Source organism: Pelophylax lessonae (genome assembly GCF_965119305.1).
Source record: "Pelophylax lessonae genome assembly, chromosome: 2".
Taxonomy (NCBI): domain Eukaryota; kingdom Metazoa; phylum Chordata; class Amphibia; order Anura; family Ranidae; genus Pelophylax; species Pelophylax lessonae.
The window spans coordinates 527,178,750-527,196,068 of NC_138769.1; positions in this window are offsets into that span (position 1 = coordinate 527,178,750).

Below are 17,319 nucleotides of genomic sequence, written 5' to 3' on the forward strand. Positions count from 1 at the left end.
TTATAATTTCCACAGAAAAAAGGAACTACTCCCAAATCAGACCTGAATGATTACCCTAAAAAAAAAACAAACAAAAAAAACAGCTATTCCCTGATTCAAGTGTAATCGTTGAATTCCAAGGAAGGGCTTAGTGTGATAGTTCTGATTCATTAGATCATTAACTTACCTGCTTGGCTATGGTTAACCAGCCAATGATCCCTAGCTATACTCTCAACTTGTGTTTGGTACTTTTGCAATATAAAATGCTCGACTCTTACTAGTATACCAACTATCACCAGGTTTAGATTTTCTGTCATGTCCATTCTCATAGAATCGGGCAACCTGCTAGCTATAGATTAACAATGGGGGACTACAGGCACCCTGCCCAGGTTCTATAATCCACTGTACCAGTATATGTGTATATTAACACCTTGAAGAGGTTTCCTGCCCAGGTCTTATCTTAGTTAAATATTTTCGCCTGAGGTTAAAGCGTATCTACATCCAAGAGCAAATATCTATAATACTGCTGTTTACTGCTGTGGTTAGATGTGGTAAAACCTCAAAACAAAGTTATAAGCATTCACCAGTTCTCTTTTGTGAACTACTGTATACCGGTACTACCATGAAAATACTAGATATGATACAGTGAGTGAGCATTGTCACCCTAGGACAGAACTTGCATTACTGGCAGGATAACCAGGTGAAAATAAAGGAAATAATGTCTTGAAAAAAAAAACTCATGCAGCCACCACATCTAAGGGCTGGTAATATATTGCAGTATATTATTATTTATGTTATTATTATTATTATCATTATAAGGTTTAGTCACACTTTAACCACTTGCCGACTGCCTAACGCCGATCTACATCGGCAGTCAGCCCCTCACAGGCAAAGCGACGTAGGTCTACGTCGCTAGCTTGTGAGGGTCTAGGGAGCGAGCGCGCGCCGCCGGAGGTGCGCTCCCGCTCCCGCGCGGCCACGCACCCCCCCGCGCGTGTGACCGGCGGACCCGATGTCCGCCGGTCACTCTGCGATCGTCGGGGGAGAGGGAGAAAGTCAGGCGGCTTGTGTAAACAAGCTGCCTGTCACTCTCCCCTGTGTATGAAGGATGATCATACGGTTCTACTATGTAGAACCGTTGATCACTGTTCATACATCTGAAGCCACAGCCAATCACAGTAGAAAGCACGACCCTAGGGACACACATAGCCCCTCCCTTTCAAAAAAAGTTAACCCCTTCACTGCCAGTGTATTTTTACAGTAACAGTGCATATGTATAGCACTGATTACTGTAGAAATGTCACTGGTAACCCCAAAAGTGTCAAAAATGTCAGTCAAGGGTCCGATCTGTCCGCCGCAATGTCGCAGTACTGCAAAAAAAATCGAAGATTGCCGCCATTACGCGTTAAAAAAAAAAACAACAAAAATGACAAAAATATTTCCCTTTGTTAGTAAACGCGATAACTTTTGCGCAAACCAATCAAAATACACTTTTTGCGATTTTTTTTTTTACCAAACATAGGTAGCATAAAACAAATTGGCCGAAAATGTTAAAAAATTTTGATTTTTACATTTTTTTGGGGGGGGGGGGAATTTCATATAAAAAAAATTGAAAAATATTGCTATTTTTGCAAAATTTACACTCTTTTTTTGTTTATAGCGCATGATCAAAAAATCGCACAGGTGATCAAATACCACCAAAAGAAAGCTCTGTTTGTGGGAAAAAAAGGACGCCAAATTCGTTTAGATACAGTGTCGCACGACTGCGCAATTGTCCGTTAAAGTCACGCAGTGCCGAATCACAAAATACCCCCTGGTCAGGAAGGGGGTAAAATCTTCCGGGGCTTAAGTGGTTAATGTTGGAGGTATCTCTTTGGGTGACTTCCAGCAACAGATTGAATTATTCTCAGTAAAATTCATTGTAGTATTAGAGTTTGGGTTTTTCACTGACTCCCATGCTTGAGTTCCTACACACTAATTGCTTCATTTTTTTGCTTGTAACTTTTTCATTGATTTTTTTAACATTTATTTTACAAAACAAAGATACCAAAGAAAAGAAAGAAAAGAAAAGCGGGGAAAAAAAAGACAAAACAGTACGTTCCATAAACATAGCTCACTACTGCTTGTAAAATAATTAACAAAGTATCTTAGTTCAGCCCCATATGCCGGTACACGAAATCAAGACATATACAGTATCATAGCATAAATCTATACATGCATCTATTTATCTGTACATAAATTTATATCTATTTATACTTAAAGATAAACCGAGAGAATAAAAAAAAAAATCGGTATGAGTAGTAACACAAATAGAATGTCAGAAATTAGGTAACTGAACAAACGGGCAATGAATAAACAGCAAGCCAACAGCAAGCCAAAGGGACCATATTTTATAAAATTTTTGTACAAAACCCCTATGTTGGTATACTAGTTTTTCTCTTTTAAGAATTTTCTAAAGTGTATTATGCCATTGAAGGAAAAATGGGATAGGGGACAACCAATTCTGGGCTATTCCTTTTTGAGCTAGAGAAAGTAAACATACTGTATGACCATTAATCTAAGCATTGGAGATAACATGACCTCTGGTATACAGTAACACTTAGAAGCGGAATCTTAGGATCCATAGGTAAACTAATATGAACAATGCCATTAATCATATCAAAAATAGATGTCTAATATCAAAATAGCTTTGGGCATCTCCAAAGCATGTGTATCAGCGTACCCACATTGCTCATACACCTGGGGCAATTAGGAGATGGTGCATGTGCCCACAAGTGTAACTTCAGTGGAGTATAATAAACTCTATGTACTGTAAACAATTGAGTAAGCTTTTGAGATGGAGATAAGGAAAAGGTAATAACCTCAATAGGTTCTGTCCACTGCTCCTCATTCAAAGGGGGCAAATCTTCTTTCTAGCTCTAATCAAACCTCAAATAGATTCTGGCAATATTAGCAGTCATAAGAGCAGAATAAAGATTCCCAATGAGACCCTTCTTTGTCAATGTTGCTGATGCAACCATCATTAGCACTCGGGATGGATTATACGTCAAGGGAACAGTGGGAGATTGCGCCTTCAGGGTGTGACAGATCTGAAAATATTGGAAAAATGATTGTTAGGTAACTGAAATTGTTCTAACAGAGACTGGAAAGAAAGTAAAATATCATTATTGAATAACTGATACATAAAGAGAATGGCTGCCTGCTTCCAGCTCTCAATTCCTTTCAATTTGGACAGTTCCGGAAAATTCAAATTATTCCAAATCGGGGCATATTGAGTTTATTCAGAATCTTCAGTGATCGGTTGGATATCAAGCCAAAGCTTGTGAATAAGAACAAGCATAGGAAATTGCCGACATATATAAAAATGACCAAGTTTAAAAAAAAAAGATATAGGACAATGTTGTGAAAGATGGGCAATAAGCAATCTCAGATTTTTTTTATTAATAGGAACAATTTAGCATGAGGTGTTACAATGTTATCTACCATTCAGTAAAAATCAGAGAGTGGAAACTGGAGAGTTGAAATCTCATATGCTATGGTATTATGTCTCTCCATATTATTAACCACTTTACCACCGGAGGATTTTCCTGCTTTACGTCCAGGCCACCTTTTGCGATTTGGCACTGTGCGAATTTAACTGACAATTGCGCGGTCATGCAATGCCGTACCCAAACAAAATTTACGTCCTTTTTTTCCCCACAAACAGAGCTTTCTTTTGGTGGTATTTGATCACCTGTGCGATTTTCATTTTTTGTGATATTAATAAAAAAAGATCGACAATTTTGAAAAAATAACAATATTTTTCTACTTTGACAGTTATTTTTGTCATATATTTAGGCCAAAATGTATTTAGTTACATGTCTTTGACAAAAAAATTCTCAATGAGCGTATTTTTAACCGCTTTAAGACCGGAAGACTTTACCCCATTCCTGACCAGGCCATATTTTGCGATTAGGCACTACGTTACTGTAATGGACAATTGTGCGGTCGTGCGACACTGTACCCAAATTAAATTTATGTCCTTTTTTCCCCCGCAAATAGAGCTTTCTTTTGGTGGTATTTGATCACCTGTTCGATTTTTACTTTTTGCGCTATAAACAAACAAAGAGCGACAATTTTGAAAAAATAACAATATATTTCACATTTTTTTATATGAAATTCCCGTAAAAAAATGTAAAAATCAAAATTTTTTAACATTTTAGGCCAATTTGTTTTCTGCTACATATTTTTGGTAAAAAAAAAATCGCAATAAGCGTATTTTGATTGGTTTGCGCAAAAGTTATTGCGTTTACTAACTACGGGAATTTATGTAATTTTTACTGGTTTTTTTTAACTAGTAATGGCGGCGATCTGCGATTTTTTTTTTTGCAGGACTGCGACATTGCCGCGGACAGATCGGACCCCTAACTGACATTTTTTACAATTTTGGGGGTACCAGTAATATTACTACAGTAATCAGTGCTATACATATGCACTGTTACTGTAATAATGACACTGGCAGGGAAGGGGTTAACTTTATTGGTGATCTAGGGGTTAATTGTATGCCTGGTGCTTACTGACGTGTGTAGGGGGAGGGGTTTGAGTGACACAGGCACAGATCGCAGGTTCAGCTCGGCTGAATCCTGTAATCTGTGACTGCCTGTCACATAGGAGATCCGCCCGCTTTGTTTACACAAGTGGGCGGATCTCCTCACTCGATCCCCGATGATCGGGGAAGAGCAGCGGTGATCACCGCCTCTCCTCCCCTGGCCCGACTCCCGCTGTGTCTGAATACAGCGGGAGCGAGCCTCCGGCGGCTCGCGCGCGCCGCCCACAAGGGGAGGAGTCCAGCAACGTAGGTCTACGTCGATGGACGATTAACGAGCCACTTTGCCGCAGTACGCTCCATGTGAGCGGTCGGCAAGTGGTTAATTCTGCAGGTAAAAGACAAAGGTTGTTAGTTTTTTTTTTTAAGTTTTAGTTTTGGATAGAATAGAGAAACACTAGAAATGCTGTTCGGTTCTACTGTTATCTGAGACTGCAGAAATTTACAGTGATTTCAAAACAGGAAGTGAGGGAAAATCTGAAACAGGGAAACAGACAAACCGTATCAAATTGACAGGGATTATAGCATTCCCTTATGTAACTTAAAAAATAAATGTTGACTTCTGTCTGTGTTGCTGTTTGGGAAGTTTTCCCTCAATATCTCTCCTAGGGTCAACCTTTGTACTAGACAGGAAGTGAAGGAATCTTTCCGATACAGCCTCTGATGGCAGTAAAATGTCACAGAAGTTCTAATCCTTCCTCACTCAATTAAAAGCTAAAAAAAATGGCTATAGATTCACTTTAACCTTAAATTGGGGTATGTAAAGTATATATAAACTCAATCATTAAAATCTCTTATAAGCTTAAACATGTTAATGTATTTTCAAACATGATTTTCAACCATTTTAAATCTGCAGGTTTAATTAAAATAATACCTGTTGGTACTTCTATGAAGGTGCTTGTTTAGGTACATCCTGTTATACGGTGACAACTCTTTACTCTTCCAACTGTGAACTGTCACCCTGTCACAGGGCTACATGTGGCCATTTCAACACACATTAGACAAGCATGGTTCACTGTGGTCACCATCAGGAAACCCACCTTGAGATATACCATGCAACAATCATTGGAGCGCATGTATGTGGATAGTAAGTTGCTGTAAAGAGACTACAGGAAATAAGCAACACTGAGATGCAGCAAAGGATGAGGAGCAGAAAAAGGTTCAAACTAGTATATTATGTATTTAAAAAAATCAGCCTTTATAATAAACAGTGCTTTTACAAACTAAAGTAGACTTTCGCTCCCAAAAGGGAGTTTTGTTCCCTAGAACCTCTATATCTTTGCAATACAAAAAGCTATTTTTTGTTGTAGCTTACTTTTTTGTGCTATGGCCTACCCCCTGCCATTCTAGCCTAGGCTTTCGCAGCCTCCTGGAATATCTCTATTACATATCCCAGGAAGGTGCAGGAGCAGGGACTCATAGATGTTTGCAGAGTTGTATAAAGTATTCGAAACCCATACTTGAGTAAAAGTACAAGTGCTCGATCAAAAAGTGACTTGAGTAGAAGTGGAAGTGCTCGATCAAAAAGTGACTAAAGTATTCAACATTTTTTGTACTCATGTATTGTAAGTATTTTTTTTTTTTTTATAAATTCAATGTTTATTGAGAAAGGAAAAAGGGCATACAATATAATACAGCACAACAGAGCATATTGGTAAATGTCCAATAACCATAAACGTAAATGTAGCGGGTCAGGGAACAAGCAAAAAAAAAAAAAAAGGACACACGTGAAACCTCGTGCTCCCAAACCGCTATAATAATAGATGGAAGTTCAAAAAGGAAAGTGGGCTATGGTGCGTAAGTCTGCCAGGCAGGGCCTCCACTCCACCGGCATCTCTCAAATGGCCGGTCTGGTAAGGAGAGGAGGAACCAAGCTGACATCCCAGTCACCCCGCAGCCATCACCGCATAGGAAGAGTATAAATGCCCAGGGGGGGGGGGTAGTTTTCCAGAAGGGGGAAGAGCAGAAAGAGGAGAGAGGAGAGGGGAGGAGAAGGCAGTAGGGGGGAGGGGTAAAGAGTGGTGCAAGAGGGGAGGGAAAGGAGGAAAGACAGGAGAGGAGGGAGATGACCAACCCCAATGCCGCAGACCCGCTAAGCGATCAAATCTTTGTATTCAGCGGAGAAGCTAAACTCATGCCAGTAGTACCATCGCTTGAGGAACTTTTCCCGCAAACCCCGTTCAGTCGCCACCAGGTCTTCCATTTCATTAATATTTGCTACTTTTCTCAACCACATCACCACTGGCAAGTAGTTTTTTAAAAGATTTTGCTACTCAAGTACTGAAAGTAAAAGTACCAGTAGTTTTGAAAAAAAAAAATTGCTACTCAAGTACTGAAAGTAAATGTACAAGTACTGTGTTATGTAGTTATTAAAGAAAGAAGTTTGAACATCATATTGTTTTTTATTATTTCAAATGCAGCTTTTATTTATACATACAGTAGCTTTTATTTTCGTATGCGCTGATAATACACATGTTGTAAGCTTCATGAAATCTGCCATCTACTCTTCTGGCAGTGGTAAATTTTTATAATTGTAACGAGTAACTATGCAGCACAAAAAAAAAAAATATCGGAGTAGAAGTATTGAAATCATTGAAAAAATGTAGTGAAGTAAAAGTGGAAGTAGGAGAAAAAAATTATACTCTAGGAAAGTACAGATACCGCCTTTCGGTACTTAAGTACAGTACTGAAGTAGTTCTACTTAGTTACTATACATCTCTGGATGTTTGGCATGCATCCTCTGGTGGGGGCATCAGTAACAACCTGGAAGACATAACCGGACTCCTGAAAGGAAAATGGTGGTGCAGGATGTGACCTGAGAAGTGAATAGCAACAGGACAGCACTGGATCAGGTGAGTATGTGAATTGAGGACAACCCTGCACAACAGGTAACAGTAGAGGGAAAAAAAGCTGGATGATTGGGGGTTGGGAGTGATGTTACTCTTTAAATGTCTTTTATTTTGTGTTAACATCTACATTAAGTAAAAGGGGAGCTGTGACTGAATATGTTTTGTATTCTTTTTACCAAATTGTGATAAGCTCGAGAAATGATGTTATTGTGAAGCAGATTTCAGTTTTGTAATATGCTATTTCAAAAGGGTTGTTATTATGTAGCTAGCGAGCATTATTCAGCATTTATCCTGTCCGATATTTGCAATCTCAAAATGTACACTCTACTCCCAGCTTATTTTGTTTTCCTATAACTAGGACAGCTAATAACCACTCTAAAGGCCTATCTAATTTATGTTTCAGAGAATTATCATGGTATATGTCTATCAGAGAATGTTAAATGGAGTGCAGAGAGCCATTAAATACAGATAATTGGTAATTTGTTCGAAACTGTTGATTTAAAAATGATTTAGCAGCTTAAATCTCAGCGATAAACTCGATTGGAGTTAGAATTAAGACACAACAAATGCTAGTCCAGTGTACAGAGGAACAGATTAATGCATGTGCAAGCCTGGGTACTTCTCTGTATCATGACATTTTCATTCCTTTTTATTAAAACCCTCCATACATTTTATTGAACTTATACAATGTGGGTGATACATACAGACAGAGAGAATTCAGCACCGAGACATTGGATATAATATCCATTCCAAGGTCCACTTATCTTTGTATTATGCATATTCAGCTATGTATGTGTGCCTCACCAAGGTCCTGCTGACACTTCTTCCTTTTTGATGCATCTTTAATGCACAATAGAAAACTGAATAATAGCTGGGTGACCAAATGTCCTATATTGTACAGTGTGTCCCTGATTTTATTCCTGGAATACAATGGACCTCTGTCATGTATTTCTAATTATAGCAGTAGAAAGATCCACTGTAACAATGGTATCTACAGTATAGGAAAAACTTTTTATTGTCCAGATTGGGATAGAATGGCGAAGGTTTAGACCATCTCTCAGGTTTTACTGCCGTCCTGGAATCCATTAGAGAAGTTTTCCCATGGACAACGTTTTCACAAGACAGGAAATGAAGGAAATTCTCCAAAGACAACAGACAGAGGTTTTGCAGAGGTATGCTAAAACCTCTATGAGCTTTTTTATTGTTTTTTTATTTCCTTGTAGCAGATTATTCCCTTACCTCCTGACATTTAATCAGAAACAAAGTGAGGCAAGGGACCTCGGAGCGGCCGCCACGGACTTCATAACATTGAAGTCTATGGCGGTCGCCTCCTGGTCGCCCCAAAGAAGCTTCGGACCCTTTTTCTAAGTCGGAGCGACTTGTGTCGCTCCTATTAGAACGGGTCCGCAGCTTCCCTATGGGAGGCGACCTGCGGCGACCTGTGAGGCGACCAGGTCGCCTCACAGGTCGCCTCTATGTGAACGGGGGCTAAATCTCTCTCTGGACAGCAGAACAATCTGACATGGGTTCTAACCCTTCCCCAATCTATCCAAAACTAGAAAAATATGGTTTAGATATAGATACAATTTGAAGCCCAATTGCAGCCAAAATCTTTTATGCCTCGTACACACACATCGATAGTTGGCCGTGAATTTTCGGCCAACGTCCGATCGGCCGATTTTTGGCTTGTTAGTATGATGCTTTCGACAACCGACTGCGACTTTTCGGCCGAACAAAATCTGGTGTGCAGGCTATAAAATTTTTTTTGGCCGTCAACAGAACGGCCGATTTTCCGTCAGTCAGTACAGATTTCGGCAGACAAAAATCTGATGAGCAAGACTGGGCATGCTCAGAGAAGAAAAAACACACGGAAAGTAAACCAGCACATGACATCACTTCTGAAGTTGGTTTTTGTTGACCGAGAAAATTCGTGTGCAGTCTAGAGCACATTTCAACCAACACAACAACACTGGACAAAAGCCGGCCGATCGGTTGGCCGATAATCGTTGCGTGTGTACGAGGCTTTAGCCTTGGAACAAGGATGGAAATGTTAGAACCTCCATTAAAATTTGTTTTGCTGGCAGTGTCTTCATAGGGCACTTTAGCCTCAGGTGTTATTCCTGTGGAGGGGCATTTTTACTGATGAACATTTATATAAATGGAAGGAAGGGGTTGATCTAAAAAGATTGTTCTAAACATTAAAGTGGAATTCCAGCCTAAACCTGATTAGACTTAAAAATACCCTCTCAACAACTTACCTATTTTCAGCCTGCTCTGGTCCAGTTACATGATTCAGCTCCTCTGTGTCAACCAGCAACAGCTGCAGGCAGGAGCGCCGACAAGGGATAGGCCATAGAAGCCTATGAATGACGTTACCACTATCAGGTATTCCAGCCATAGCCAAGCATACTCTCCTTTCCCCCGCAGCCACCACTGACTGACACAGAAAATCCCGTAACCAGCCCAGATTGGGCTGAGAATAGGTAAGTATATAAATCTTTTTTTTCCACAGGTTAATCAGCATAGGTGCTAGGTGGGAGAGGGGACATTTTTAAGACTAATTAGGTCAAGGCTGGAATTCTATTTTTCCAAAAAGTTCAATTTGCTTCATTCTATTTTCCACCATGACCAATCAAACTTTGTTCATTAAAATCATGGTTTAACTAAATCAATTTCTGAAAGATTGCTTTTGTTCATTAAAGCAATTGTTAAATGATTATACTGTTACATGGTTGACAAGCATAAGGCTAACAGAGGGATGTGCTTATTCTTATACATTGTAAATATTTTAACATTTTTTTAAGGCTCGATTCCCACCCATGTTGCTTTTGAGAATTTCTGTAGTGTTTTTAGCTGTCCTTTCCGCATTTTTACCCTGATTTTGCCACGATTTTGCCGCAATTTGCGGTTTGCGTTTTTTTTTGGGGGGGGGGGGATTTATTGTTGGGCAGATTAACCACTTGCCGACCGCTCACTGGAGCTCTACTGCGGCAAAGTGGTTAGTTATGTATTCATTCACAGCGGGAGCCGGGCCAGGGGAGGAGCGGCGGCGATCGCCGCTGCTCTTCCCTGATTGTCGGGAATCGAGTCTGGAGATCCGCCAGCTTGTGTAAACAAAGCGGGCGGATCTCCTAAGTGACAGACAGTGACAGATTGCAGGGTTCAGCATAGCTGAACCTGCGATCTGTCCCTGTGTCACTCAGTCACCTCCCCCCACACACGTTAGTAAGCACCAGGCATACATTAACCCCTCCCTCTCCAATAAAATTAACCCCTTCCCTGCCAGTGTAATTTTTACAGTAACAGTGCATATTTATAGCACTGATTACTGTAGTAATGTCACTGGTACCCCCAAAAGTGTCAAAAATGTCAGTCAAGGGTCCGATATGTCCGCCGCAATGTCGCAGTCCCGCAAAAAAAAATCGCAGATCACCGCCATTACTCGTTGAAAAAAAAACACCAAAAATTACAGAAATCTTTCCCTTAGTTAGTAAACACAATAACTTTTGCGCAAACCGATCAAAATACGCTTATTGCGATTTTTTTTTACCAAACATAGGTAGCAGAAAACAAATTGGCCAAAAATTAAAAAAAAATAGATTTTTACATTTTTTTGGGGGGGAATTTCATATAAAAAAATGTGAAAAATATTGTTATTTTTTCAAAATTTACGCTCTTTTTTTGTTAATAGCCCAAAAAGTAAAAATTGCACAGGTGATCAAATACCACCAAAAGAAAGCTCTGTTTATGGGAAAAAAAGAACGTAAATTTTGTTTGGGTACGGCATCGCACGACCGCGCAATTGTCCGTTAAAGTCGCACAGTGCCGAATCGCAAAAAGTGGCCTGGACGTAAGACAGCAAAATCCTCCGGTGGTAAAGTGGTTAAAAAACACAAAATGCAAAATCTCGGCAAAATTCTGGTAATTAATACTTGCGTTTTGGATGCAGGTCCATTGACTATTAAATGCAAAATGCTGCATTTTGCAGGAAAGAAAGTACTGACCCTTTCCAAAAATGCAGAGGCACAAAAGTGCATTAATGTGAACGTGCTCCATAGGAACCCATTTTAAAAAAATTAAAAGCATTTCTGCAAAAAGCATGAAAAAACGCATTAGTGTAAATCGCGCCTTAATTTTGGAATGCAATGTGATTAATTTTTATAGTTATTTAGTGAAGACTGTTGGACTAGTCAAACAACCTTGGGTTACACATGCAATTATTTAAGGCTGTAATGTAGATTCTAATGTAGGGCACAATAATGCAATGGAGAAAAAAACAACAGTGAATTTAAAAAAAAAGCCTTATCAATTGAAATTCTACAGTATTAAACTACTGATTTTCTGATTGAATAACTGACCATGTTTAACCACTTGCCGCCCGCCCGCCGTCAATTGACGGCGGAGCAGTGCGACCATTATTCTGGGAAGACGTCATATGACGTGATCCTAGAATAGCAGGGCAGGCGCGCGATTGCGTGCGTGCCGCCCTGCACTGCCGGTGTCGGGGTGTCCCCGGGACACCCCCCGTCACTGGCAGGGGGGAAACAGCCAATGGGCGTGGCTGTTTCCCACGTGATCGGCTGTGTTCCAATGACACAGCCGATCACAATGGAGGCGCCCGGGAGATGACCGCGCATGCGCGATCGGGAGCGCGCAGCGCGGTCATGTCGTGGCACTGTGTTCCGTAGGAACACAGCTGTCACCGGCGGTAGTGAACAGTCACTGACAGTGACTGTTTACTATGTGATCGGCTGTGAATCCATTCACAGCCGATCAGAAAATGTAAACAAAGAGCAGTAACTGACTGTTACTAGCTTTTCTCCCCTCATACAGTTTCCAGTATGAGGGGAGCAGAGCTAGAAACAGTGAGTTACTGCTCTGTGTACCTGTAAAAAAGAAAAATCACAAAAATAAAATGTCCCCACACAGTCCTTAGCCCCCCCCCAATGTCACCTGTCACCCAACAGTCACCTCATCAGTGCCCAGAAATTGACACCCATAATGTTCACATGTGAGCGTAGCGATTGCAGGCAGAATCACAGCGATTCTGCCCGCGATCCGGAAATCATTGCAAATTGCGGGACGCCTGTGCGTTGCCCGTGATTTGCAATAGCACCCCAAACGCTGTGCGATGTTGCTGCGATTTCCACCTGCCGAATCGCGGTAACATCGCGCACAAACATCGCATGATGCCCAAAAAAGGTACAAGAGCTTCTTTGGGGTGTCATGCGTTTTTTGCGATATGTTACCGCGATTCGGCAGGTGGAAATCGCAGCAACATCGCACAGCATTTGGGGTGCTATTGCAAATCACGGGCAACTCACAGGCGCCCCACGATTTGCAATGATTTCTGAATCACGGGCAGAATCGCAGTGATTCTGCCCATGATCGCTACACTCACATGTGGACATAGCCTAAAGTTCACCGGTCACCAGAGACTGCCATCAGTACCGCCGTGCACCATCGCCCGTCACCTGTCACCCATCAGTGACCATCGCCCGTCACCTGTCACCCCATCAATCACCGTCACCTGTCACCCCATCAGTCATCGTCATCTGTCACCCTATCAATCATCGTCACTTGTCACCCCATCAGTGATCGTTACTTGTCACCCCATCAATCATCGTCACTTGTCACCTCATCAATCATCGTCACCTGTCACCTCATCAATCATCGTCACCTGTCACCTCATCAATCATCGTCACCTGTCACCCCATCAGTCATCGTCACCTGTATCCCCATCAGTCATCGTCACCTGTCACCCCATCAGTCATCGTCACCTGTCACCCCATCAGTCATCGTCACCTGTTTGCCATATACATGCAATCACTTACTGACCGCCTAACGACTATATGCGTCGGCCATTAAAAGCTAAATACTGGGGTTATGGCAGCAGATAGCTGCCATAACCCCGGTATTTTTTGAAACGGCGGGCGGCCGGCTTTCAGATAAGGGTGGTCCCAGTGGCGGATTCGCCGCGAAATTACCCTTGCGGTGCAGGGGAAGAGGTGTCCCCCCCTCCCGCCGCGTCCCAGAAGTTTTCCCAGCTTACCGGACCCGCCGGCAGCGGGGAAAACTATCCGGTCCCGGATCCTCAGAGACAGGAAGTCGAGTGAGGGCAAGATGGCCCTCACTCGACTCTATGGTCTTGGAGGACCGGAGCTATGTCAAAAGACGTTGCCTAGCAACCGGTTTAAAGGGTCGCTTTTTTTTTTTTTTTCCTTTTTCAACTATTTTTTTTTTCTTTTTTAGTGTAGTTGTGAGGTGTGAGGTCTTTTTGACCCCAGATCTCACAATAAAGAGGACCTGTCATGCCTATTTCTATTACAAGGGATGTTTACATTCCTTGTAATAGGAATAAAAATGATAAAAACATTTTTTTTAAACTGTGTAAAAATAAAAAATAAATAAAATAAATAGGAAAAAAAAATAAATTAAAGCGCCCTGTCCCCGTTAGCTCGCGCGCAGAAGCAAACGCATACGCAAGTCCCGCTTACATATGTAAACGGTGTTCAAACCATACATGTGAGGTATCTCCGCGATCGTTAGAGTGAAAGAAATAATTTGAGCCCTAGACCTCCTCTGTAACTCTAAGCTAGTAACCTGCAGAAATTTTTAAAATGTTGCCTATGGGGATTTTTAAGTACCAATGTTTGGCGCCATTCTGTGAGCATGCGCAATTTTGAAGCATGACATGTTGGGTATCTAATTACTCGGCGTAACATTATCTTTCACATTATGGGAAAAAATTGGGCTAAATTTACTGTTTTCTTATTTTTTAGTTCAAAAAAGTGAATTTTTTCAAAAAAATCGCATTTGGAAGACTGCTGCGCAAATATGGTGTGATAAAAAATATTGCAACGATCTCCATTTTATTCTCTAGGGTCTCTGCTAAAAAAAAATATATAATGTTTGGGGGTTCTAAGTAGTTTTCTAGCAAAAAAAATGATTTTAGCTTTTAAACACCAAGTGTCAAAAATAGGCGCAGTCTTAAAGTGGATAAATGGACAACTTTGTGAAAAGGGCTACTTGGATGTTAGGCGTCTGTATGTGGCCAGGCTGTGAAAAAGTGTTACACATGTGGTATCGCCATACTCAGGAGGAATAGCAGAATGTATTTTAGGGTGCAATTTTTGCTATGTACATGCTATGTGTTAGAAATATTGCATAAATGGACAGCTTTGTGTAAAAAAAATGTGTTTTAATTTTCTTTCCACATTTTCCAAAAACTTGTGGAAAAAAATGACATATTCAAAAGACTCATTATGCCTCAAAAATTATACATTGGGCTGTGTGCTTTTCAAAATGGGGTCATTTTATGGGGGTTTCCATTGTCCTGGTGCTCCAGGGCCTTCAAAAGTGCGATAGGTTGTCAGGAAATTATATGTGTAATTTGTGCTCCTAGAATGCAGGACGGTACTACTTGGATGTTAGGCCTCTGTATGTGGCCAGGCTGTGAAAAAGTCTCACACATGTGGTATCGCCATACTCAGGAGGAGTAGTAGAATGTGTTTTGGGGTGTAGTTGCAAGTATACATATGCTGTGTGAGAGAAATAACCTGTTAATACGTCAATTTGTAAAAAAAAAAAGAAAAATATTCATTTTGCAAAGAGTTGTGGGAAAAAAATGACAACTTCAAAAAACTCACCATGCCCCTTTTTAAATACCTTGGAATGTCTACTTTCCAAAAAGGGGTCATTTGGGGGGTATTTGTACTTTCCTGACTTTTTAGTGTCTCAAGAAATGAGACAGTACATCAGGTGTGATCAATTTTCAATGATTCGCACCATAGTTTGTGGACTCTATAACTTTCACAAAGACCAAATAATATACACTTATTTGGGTTATTTTTACCAAAGATAAGTAGCAGTATAAATTTTGGCCAAAATTTGTGAAGAAAAATTACTCATTTGCTAAATTTTATGACAGAAACAAAGAAAAATGCGTTTTTTCACAATATATTCAGTCTTTTTTTATTTATAGCACAAAAAATAAAAAACCCAGTAGTGATTAAATACCATCAAAAGAAAGCTCTATTTGTGTGAAAAAAAGGACACAAGTTTTTTATTAGTACAGTGTTGCATGACTGAGTAATTGTCATTCAAAATGTGAGAGCGCTGAAAGCTGAAAATCGGTCTGGGCAGGAAGGGGGTGAAAGTGCACTGTAGGCAAGTGGTTAATGAAGAATGTTGAATTCAGTTTTATCTCAGGAAAAAGAACAAAAAAAACAATCTAGGTTGATCATATCAGCTGAATTTGTTTATTGCTCACTGTTCAACAACAAAACAATTTCTTCGGGGAAAACGCTAGTCGTCTTTACAATTGTCTATTGGTACCTTGAGAGTATTCATAGACTGGATTTTTTTGCAGGTACTGTGTAGTTCATTGATGGCTGCATCTGGCTGTTTTGTTAATTAAGCCTCAATATTTTATCTGGGGAAACATTTGAACCACTTAAATTAATGCAATACTGAATGCTGACCGAAGCCAAATCTTTCTGCACACATTTGTGTTTTGGTGGTATGGATGTCTTTCATAAAATAGCTAAATGCAGTAATTTAGTTGCTACAAAATGGCAAACATGTCATAAAGTAATAACACAGTACAGCTACGTATACATGGATACTGGATGCACATTCTAAATTGGTGTAAAATCCTCAATACTTATCCTGCCTCAATTTGTGCTATATTACAGTGTGTTCATACTTACTTTGCCACTAGAACATTCATTTTCTGTAGATGGCAAAAAACCTGGTTGATCCTACAGTGCTTTGTTTCTCTCTCCTTGTCTCGTTGCAGCCTGAGATTGTGTAGACCAGCCGTTGCCACATCTACGGAGCATGCTCCAGGTTCAGTTCCCTTCTAAAAGAACAGGCTTTCGAAAACAAAAAAAAAAACAACCATAGGCACCTATGCGGATGCAGCATCGGTCTGATACTGCAGCTCTTCCCCATGCTTTCAAGATAGGGAACTGAGCAATTGCTTGATTCTCTGTCTTCAGTAAACAGAGAGCCGGTAATTGTCAGTCATTAGCTCTCTGCTCTGCTCCTCCAACACTCATTGGAGAGAAAGACTGTGGAGGGGGTGGGAGCGGCTGGCTCAGGCTCTCAGCGGTTCGCAGAAAAGGTTGAGCCAGCTGCCGGTTAGAAATCTGGGTGTATCCCGATACTATTGTTGGGATCCCTGCAGAGCTTGGACCAGCTCTGTGACATCACCTGACAGCAGACTTAAGCTGACCTCTGTTTAATTAGGCAGCCTTGTGGCAAGTGAGATTTAATGTTTATAAATGTAAAGTTATGCACTTAGGAGCTAAGAATATGCATCATACATACTAGGGGGGGTACAAATGGGGGAATCAGTGGTGGAGAAGGATCTGGGTGTACTGGTAGATCATAAGCTTTAAGCGTAACTCCACTTTTGTTGAGAAAAAAAACGTTCCCCGCTGGGTTATCTACAGTATGTACATAGCAGGGATTTTAATAAACGTTGTTGCAGATTCCTACCTTTTGTTATTCTTAAGAAATCAATGTTTGCTCCTCTGTGCCCCTGTGCTAAATGGGTCAAATGGGAGTGGTTTCATAGGTATCTATCAGCTGTGGCAGCTGCAGGGCTCTAATGAGGGCCTGCATCCCTTTAGATGTGTTCCTATTGGGAGCATCTCACCAAAAATGACATTTTTGTTGCAGGGGATGCCAGGAATCTGACTTGTATCTTAAGCAGACTTCTGGGAAAATTGGTGAGCCAATCACACAAGCAGGAAATGCTGTTTCTGGGGTGTGGTCAGTATACATTCTGTGTACAGAACAGCTCCAGCTAGCCATATTGCATTGCATTTTCAGAAAATTACAACAGATTGAGACTGCTGCAGTTTGAAAAGAAAATATAATTTTTAATAACTTTCAATT